Genomic DNA, 9237 nt, shown 5'->3' with positions numbered 1-9237 from the left:
GGACAGTGAGTGAACACGTGTGTGTGTGTGTGTGTGTGTGTGTGTGTGTGTGTGTGCGCTCATTGATGGAAGAGGCACAGAGGGGTGCTGAGCCAAGGCGGAGAGAGCGCTCACTGCCTGGTGTCAGCAGGGCGCTCAGGCTGAGGTCCGCTGCTTTCTGTGCCATGAAGGGCCTTGACTCACAGCAACACTGGCCTCACCTGGGGGTGATCAGGAAGGTGGCATCACTGCCTCTTATTAAAGGGCAGATTTCAATTCAGCAAGTCTTAGGTAGGGAGGGGGCAGATCCTTGCTGAATTGAAATCTGCCCTTTAATAAGATCGCAGGTGATCCGAGTGCACGTTAAAGCCCAAGAAAGGCCGCCCTACCTTCCTTCCACCTCTCCTCCTGAGTCGACCAAGACGCCAAGTGTAAGTCACCAAGGGCTGCAGGGTGGGCAGCTGCCTGGGAGGGAGAGGCTGGCGGCTTCTGGGAGCCCCCAAACACACAGCTGTTTCAGAATTTTCCTCCTGAAGCTCCTGGCAGGGAGGGGGCAGGCTGGCTGAATCCCCCCTCCAGGCCACACCCCCAGCGTCCCCCACTTCTCCTTCTCTCGTGGGAGACAAGGTTGAAGCTTTTCAAAAGAAACCTTTGCTAGAAAGCTAGAGGAAAACAAAGCAAACACCAAAGCTCAGACAGGAGGGAAGTGCAGGGATATCAGATCCTAAATGCCATCCTGGGGGGCTGGCTGGGCTGCCCGGCCCTCTGGGTCTTCCCTCACCTCTGTGGGGAGTTCTCACCCCAAGAGAGGGCAGGTGTTTTGTTCTCTGCCCTGCCCTGGCCAGAGAGAACACAGGGCGGTTAATTGGTCATTGGGTGATCCTCCCGTAGGAGGTGAAACAGTTGGTGGGTGGGAGGAAAGGAGGCCGCCACTCTGCTGGGAAGGCTGTGCCCTTGAGGCCTGGGTCCTCGCCGTGCTGCCACATGCAGTCCTGTGACCCTCCAGAGTGAACTCAGCTCTCTTATCTGTGAAACTGCAAGAGGAATCGGTGATGAATGCCATCCTATCTACTTCACGAGGCTGCCGAAAGGCACCGGAGAGCAGGGAACTCGAAACGCTGTGTGAATTGGCACAGCCGGCCCATCAGTAGGTGGAGATGGAGAAAAGAGAACCCAGTGCCTCAGACCCCAGAGCCGTCTCTTCAGGGGAAAGGGGGTCCTCCCCCGCAGTGAGTGCAGGAGGGAGGAGCTGACAGCTCTGACTCCAAGGCTGGGGGGCTAGGCTGATGAGGAAGAGAGGGAGCTGGGCGGGCAAGCTTTCAGTGAATTGCTCCTCCGACGGTACCCTGAGTCGCAGGCCTGGAGGAGTCCAGCCCAGAGAGGAGCCAGGGGCAGCCCAGGTACCCAACTGAGCCTTCTCCCAAACTGGCTCTCGGGAGGTCAACAGGACAGGAGAGACACCCCCTCCCCCTTACCAAGAAGCCAATTGTCAACAGCTATCCCACTAGAGGCACAATCCCACAGGCTCTGTAATGACCCTGCACTTTACAGTTTACAAAGCATTTTCTCACCCATCAGGAGATCCTCCCAACCATTCTGAGATGGGACTAGATTACTAGTCCATTTTACAGATGAGGAAACTGAGGCCCCAGGAGGCTGACTCTCCTGACATCCATCACTCAGCTTGTTGAGAGAGGCTCCTTATATTTGCTCATCCTTACATTCATCATCTGTCCACTTACCTTGTCAAGACTCTATGAGCCAGGCTTTAGACCCAAGGAGCTCAAGGGTCAGCGGTGGAAGAAAGAATTTCCCAGGTCACCTCTGCCCTAAGTTCAGACTAGGCAGAAGGAGAATTATATTATCATGCTAAACAACCACATTTTCAGCAATAAAATTAACATCGTAATGGAAACACTATATATTTATTTCCTTATTTATAGTCCTCTTTGTCCTAAACAGCATGCAAAGCATCTTGCAACAGAAGGCACGTCATAAAAATACTGATAAAATAAAGAGAATCAACATCGGAGAAGACAGAGACAGAGTGAGAAAACTAAGACCACAGAGAGAAAGAAAATAAATGTTTCAGATCACGAGGGGCCACATAATTATCATGGCTGAGCTTCAGAGTTGGCTCTGAGATTCCTGGCAGCTAAAGGAAAAAGGGAAATGTGATCTATTATGCAAATCTCATAGTCAGAAAGGAGGAGGCTTTCTAGAGCCTCAGGGAAAACAGAGCCTGTCCTGGGACTGGGTTCTGAAGAGGATTCCTCCCTTGAGACCCGCAGGGGTAGTGGGTGATGTGATGGGCCCTACTGCAGTGAGTGAATTCCTGGGGGCTGTTTCTGCAGCGGTCTTTGCAAAAGCTAATGCTTAGCATCCGATGCAGCCCAATGACAGGGATTCTACAAGAGCCCAGGATGACACAGTTACAGACTGGGGCTCTGGCCCGGCCCAAGAGTGGACTTCTGAGTCCTGAGGTTGCAGCAGGGGCTGAATATGCCTCAGAAGCACCCCCATCCCCAGAATTTTGAAAAACCGTTTTATGGATGTATAATATGCCTTTAAAATGGACATCAGATGACTTCCTCCCTCCTGGAAGATTCTGTGAGGCTGGAGTGATGCCGGGTGGTGCATGAGGAGAAGGGTGGGAAGGGTGCACCGTGATGCAGGCAGGGGTTTGGGGGTCGGTGGGCCTTGAGTCTCTGTCCTCGCCTCACTCCAAGGCCACTCAGGTCCCCTGGGGCCCCTGGCTTCAGCGTCCAGGACACTTCCCGTGCCCCCTCCTGCCTGAGCAGAGCCCAGCTTGAATCTGTCCCTTTGACTTGGGGGAAGCACCGCCCTGCCCTGGCCTCACTTCAGGGGCCAAATATTTCAATTATGAGGACGCGGTCAAGCCTGCCCAGTCCAGCCTCGATGACGGTGGTGAGGAGAGGGTATCTCTGGGGGGAGCGGTGGGCGGCGTGCAGAGGGAGCCGCAGACGGGAGAGGGGATGGGAGCCTGAGTGGGATTTAGGGAGCAGACAGGCCTTCTCCGCTGGCTGAGAACAAAACCACCGGCTGGGAGGAAAATATGTGTGAGGCATTTTTGTAATTCCAAGAGGCTCGGTCCAGCTCCTGCCCAGATGGTCAATGAATCAAAGCCGGGAAGGGCTCTACCTGTCAGCAGGCTTTCTTCTGGCCCTGCTCACCAAGGCCCCACCTCTCCGACCCCAGCAGGCCAGCTGGAACCCTCCCAGTTCCCCAGAAGGACGGTTCTTCGAAGAAGAGTGTGTCACAGGCAAAGACCAGATGCGGGCAGCCCATGGGCAGAAGTCTTGGCATCCTCCTCTGCCTGCTCTGCTCCCCCGCCTTGGAGAGGGGCGTAGCCTGCATCGCCCGCTACAGTGGGTTGAATGGTGCCCCAAGAAGATATGTCCGTGTCCTAATCCCTGGAACCTGTGTGATGATGTCCGTATTTGGAAAAAAGAATCTTTGCAGATGTCATTAAGGATCTTGAGGTGAGATCATCTTGGATTTTTCAAGTGAGCCCTAAATGCAAGGACAAGTGTCCTTATAAGAGGCCCACAGAGGAAAGAAGAGGAGATGGTCACATGAAGGCAGAGGCAGAAATTGCAAGGATGCAGCCACACGCCAAGGAATGCCTGGGGCCACTAGAAGAGGGAGGGAGAATCCTCCGCTGGAGCCTTCCGAGGGAGTTCGGGCTTGCCAACCCCTTGATTTAGGACTTCCAGCCTCCAGATCTGTGAGAGAATAAATTGCTGTTTTAAGCCACCCAGTTTGTGGGAATGTGTTACAGCTGCCCTAGGACACTAACACATCCGTCTATCCCCTTGAAGGAGCCCTGCATTTTCATTTTGCAATCACATTGCTGGCCCTGCCCAACTTCACCTTCTCGGCTGGCCTCCCCAGTGCCCCCTGACCTCTGGCCATGCGGCTTGGTGGTCTGTTAAATGTCCCATCTTTTCACCATTCTACACCTTTGCTCTGGCTCTTGCCTTTTGTCTAGAATGCCCTTCCTCCTTTGTTACATGGGAAATTCTTTGTGGTCCTTCAAGGCCCAGCTCAAATGTCACCTCTTCCATGAAGTCTTCCTTGACTCCTTCAGTTTGACTGTCCTAAGTCCATTTTAGCTCCAATTGTATTTTTGCACAGGGCTCTAGAATTTGCCAAGCTTTTCCTTTATATGATCATGTTTCACAAGGATAATGATACCTACTGTTTTTTGTGCACCTACTATGCACAGAGCATGTACTAGGTAATAGAAATAATAGCTTCCATGTACTGAAGGCCCATGCCAGGCACTTAACCATGTTACACTATGTAAAATGAGTGGAGCACAGACCGCCCGTGTCCACAGCCCTGGGAGCTAAGAAGTACAGAATCTTGGCCCTACCTTGGAGAGGCCCAAATGGAATCTGCATTTCAGTGTGATTCTCAGGGCATTCTGTTCATTCGAGTCTGAGAAGGGCTGACCTACAGCACCCAGCACAGGTACAGGGCTCTGACACCCTGGGTTTGAATCCTGGCTCAGTCCTCTGCAGCTGGGGGAGCTCAGGCAAGCTTCTTCCACTCTCTGGGCCTCATTTTCCCCCTCTGTCATGTGACTCTCCTACAGCCTTTGAGAGAAGTAGATGCCATAATGCCCGGCACATGGGGTAGGTGGCTTAGGTAGCATCTGAATATCCAAGTCCTAGCTGCCTCCCCCTACCCTGCCCACAAGGGCCATCTGTTCTTGATTCACTTTGAGAACTTTTGAAAGCCCCCCGCCATGCTGACCCTGCTAAGGGAAACCTCAGACCTCCTAGAGGCAGCAGAGGAGGTACTGGGGTGCAAGGGAGACTTTTCGTCTTCCCCACTCCCACCCCTGGCCTGGGCTGGGGACCCCAATACCCCCGACTCAGTCCAGCCTGCTGCATCCTCTAGTTACCGCCCCTCACCCCAGGACCCCCGGGAGGTCCTGCTTCCCAGCAGCAGTGAACCCCCAAGGGAAGCGCTGGAGGAGGGGGAGCCGGGCGTGAGGTCAGCCCCAACGTCAGCCCCTCTCACTTTCCCTGGAGGAGGCCGCTGTGCGGGTTCCAGCCCTGGGGGAGGTCTGTCCCCACTCCAGGGCCAGACCACAGGCAGCCACGCTGGGCTGCTGCCAGGCGGGGGGGAGTTGTTCTCAGCCCCCAAGCTCCTCCGTCTGGCCCTCAGGACCCCTCCCCAACCCCAGATCCAAGCAACCACCAAGGGCTCTTCCAAGCAGGTGAGGTCATTCTCTCCACCAGACCAGCCTGATGCAAAGAAGTCAGCCACCCGCGTGGCAGGATTCCCACACCCCAAGTCCCTGGTCCAAATCTTCTCTCCCAGCAGCAGCCCTGGGCCCCGCATTCCCTCCACTTCATTCCCTCCAAGGGGTCCTCAGGAGTTGGCCCCAAACACCTGTTGGGAGAACAGACCCCCCGACCACCCTCCAGAGTCCGCGTGGGTCCATGAGGACAGGCCCAGAGTGGGTGGGCCTTTGAACAAGCTCAGGGCACAGACAGGTGCCAGAACCCCTGGCTCCAGGCATCATTCTCTGCCTCCAGAACTCAGGCTGCATTGACTAGGTTTATTCTGTGCTCACAGCTTTTATCACAGCTTGGCCAAGACAAAGTCTTTCTTCCACTTTTTAGGGTTTCCCAGTCATACCAGTCAGGACGCCCAGAATGTTTTTGCCAAAGGCCTGGGGAGGTTCGTGGGCCTCTGGAGGGTGGGTGAGTACAGGATCCCCCAGGAGACCTTTGAGGAGGTTCAAATCTCAGAGTTAGTCAAAAGCAGTAGATCTCAGCTGGGGTGATTTCGTCCCAACTCACACTTCCCCCGGCCCCGGGACATTTGACAACATCTGGAGACATTGCTGGCTGTCACATAGAACTAGTGGATGTGCTCCTTACTGGCATCCAGTGGGTAGAGGCCAGGGGTGCTGCTAAACATCCTATAAACCACAGGACAGCCCCCCTTGCAAAGAATCATCGGCCCAAGTGTCTATGGTGTGGAGGCTAAGCCCAGGTCAAAACGAATCCATCAATCAACCCATCATCTCTCAGCATCTAATCTGCTCCCAGAAGATGCAGCCCCCCGAAACTGACTGGATCCGCAGCTTCAGGCCTTGTGTGTGAGCACATGCATGTACACACACGTGCACACACACAGGAAGTAATCCGAGAGGTCAACAACAACGCAAGTTCACACACAGACGTGGTGGGCAGCCTTGGAAAGCTCAGAGGATGGGGAGGCAGGAAGCCTACATCCTGGTTCTGGTTCTGGGCAGGCGTCTCCGTTACTGTGTGCTCTGGACCTGCCACTTTACCTCTCTGAGCCTCAGTTTTTGCATCATAGAGATTGGTTTAGGAGAGCACAGGCTTGCAGCCAGACTGCCCTGGGATTGGACCCTGGCTCTGGCCCTCACCAGCTATGGGAACCTGGGCTCCTTACTTCCCTCTCTGAGTCCCCATTTCCTTGTATGTAAAATGGGGACCCCATGTCCTACCTCACAGGGCTGCTGGGAAGATGAAAGGAGATAGTACACAGAAGCTGCCCAGCCCAGTGCCACCACCTGGCAGGCACTGCATGATGGCGCTCTTCCCTGACACTTCCGAGGTTCACACCAACACAGAGTCTCCACCAGGGTTGGCACACTATGACCCACCAGCTTAGGGTTGCAGATAAATCCAGGATGCTACCATTCAAATTTAACTGGATGTCCGGTATTTTTATTTGCTAAATCTGGTCCGCTGTCTGCTTTTGTAAATAAAGCTTTATTGGGACACAGCCTCGCCTGTTCATTGACACATTGTCTCGGTCTGCTTTTTGTGCTACAATAGAGTCAGTATCCAACAGAGACCTTAATGGTCTGCAAAGCCTAAAATAGTTAGTATCTGACCCTTTACAGAAAAAGTTTGCTGAGCCCTGGGCTAAGTTGGGAAATGATTGCCTCAGGGCGGTGGGGTGTGTGTGTCTGGAGCCCAAGGAGGAACTGCCTCGCTTTCTGGGCAGTGGGTGGAAAAGGTATGTGCAGAGGATGGTGGGCCCTTCTGATTACCTTGCTGGCTGCAGCCTGCAAGACATCAGAAAGAGCCTTGGCCTCAGGGGACAGGGGCCTGGCTTCTAGACCTGGCCCTCCGCTGACTTTTGATTGACCTTGGCAAAGTCCTTTCCCCTCTCTGGGCCCAGTTCTTACTTCCTTCATTTGTTCAACAGATGTTCATTAAACGCATGCAGTGTGGCAGATGCCGCCGGACACGTGTCCCTGCTCTCATGCGGCTTCAATTCAAGCTGAGGTGAGAGAAAATGAACAAGCCCACATGTCCCCAAGCTGGTGTCAGCAGGTGAGGAAATTACGAGGATGCTGTGGCAGAGCTGGGTGGTGGGAGGTGATGTTTGAGTGGAGACCGTGATGGAGGCAGAGCCTCGGTTGCCTCGCCTGCTACCTCCTCGGGGCTGCCCCGGCTGCTTAGGGCAGGAATGGGTCAACTCTGGCCAAGAGGCAACATTTTTTTAAAACCCCTTTGTGTAAGACCCCTAAGAGAGGGGCCTTTCATCTCACCTTCTGATTTGGAGAGGAGAGGCCTCTGGCCAGTAGGGCTGCCGCCAGGGGGGATGGCGGGGGTTGGGAGGGGGGTTGGGTAGTGGAGGAAGGCCCGAATTCTGACCAAGGCCAGCAGCTACCTCCCTTCCTGTTTTCCTGCGCCCATTCCCAGGAGTGTCCTGTCCCAAACCCACAGCTGGCCAAACTGGCCTGATCCCAGTGGCCAGGCCAGGGGACCAGGAGGGCTGTGCTACAGGGGCTTCCTGCAGGGCACAGCTCAGACCCTCGGGCCAACCAGCAGCCCTGGGCAAAGTGGGCCAGAGGCTCCTCCCAGCCTTGGCTTGTCCTCCTCTAAGGGCCTGACCCGGATGTCCTGGGAGGTAAGGAACCCGGCCCAGCCCTGTCTGGATGGGAGCGGTGGTTGATAGGAACTGTGACAGCCGTCAAACCTGGCATATAGCCCCACCCGTGCTCCCTGTGCTCCAGGAACCCCCTGCAACATTGTTTTATCCCCTCTTCCACAGAGGAGCCTCTCAGTTCTGAATTCTTTCCTCTGGACTGTTTTTTCTGCCGGATTAATCTGATGAACAGATTACCAATGATTATGGCTTGATGCTGTGCCAGGGGTGCTGGTGGCCCAATGGAGACACCACTAGGTCACACATTTACATTTTAATTGGGGTCTTCGGAGCCCTAAGGCAAATGAATGACTAATGGTGGAATTTTAGGCACATGGCAAGTCAGTGGGGGGATAAGACCCTTGGATTATAGTGTATATAAAAAAATAGTTCCTTACAGGTGAGCAGGGCTATAAAATTTACTAATGTAAAACTCATCTCATAGGCATTCATTTATTTAATTTCCTAATAACCCGATTGGAGAGGCAGGTCTCATTTGAGGCTTTCATTCACATATTATTTAGTGCCTGGCTCTGTGCCAGCTACTAGAGCCGGGGGTGTGGGTGCGTGAAAACACAAGAGCCGTTTTACAGGGAGGCCATGTGGTCACTGTAATACAGAAGACAACTGACTCAAAGGAGGCAGTGAGGAGGAAATGGAGGCTCAGGGATGCGGTGCGCATCCCAGCAAGGGATCAGCATGGCCCACTGGGGATGGGGGGATCCACTGCTCTCCACCCTCAGGGGAAGCTCACTGGTGTTCAGAGAATGAAAGGACTTTGCATCAAAAAAGTTTGGGAAACTCTGGGTTAAACAAAATCAAAAAGATGTCTTCGTTGTGGGACTTCTCAGAGCCTTTAGGACAGTCAGGTGGGAGGGGCGAGTGCAGCATGTCCATAGATCTTTCATAACTATATTCTGTGGACACGGTCTGGGAAATGCTGATCTGCCCACTTCCTTTAATGTCCTGTTAGGCATCTTTCCCAGAGGCCGCTGCCTGCCTGCCCCACACGAATTCTGTCTGCAGACCTTTTGTCTTCCACTTCCCTAGACTTCTGGCACGACCTGGGCTTCCTGAACAAAAAGGGAGACGGAGGGGAGTCAACAAGGCACAGGTCTTTCTGCCTCAAATCTCAGCTTCATCTCACACCTGCTAAGCCAGGGACCGGAGCTAGACTCCAGGGCAGGGCACATGGCACCCTTGTGAGGGGTCCTTGCAGAGATGCCCCCAGCCACACTAGGCATGGCCCCGGGGGCCCTAGTCAAGGTTGGGGCCCGAGTAATCTTTCTAAAACACAAATCAGCC

The sequence above is a fragment of the Balaenoptera borealis genome (assembly GCF_965194805.1).
Source record: "Balaenoptera borealis genome assembly, chromosome: 14".
NCBI lineage: Eukaryota > Metazoa > Chordata > Mammalia > Artiodactyla > Balaenopteridae > Balaenoptera > Balaenoptera borealis.
The sequence above is the reverse complement of the archived record's forward strand: the minus strand, read 5'-3'. Positions refer to the sequence as shown.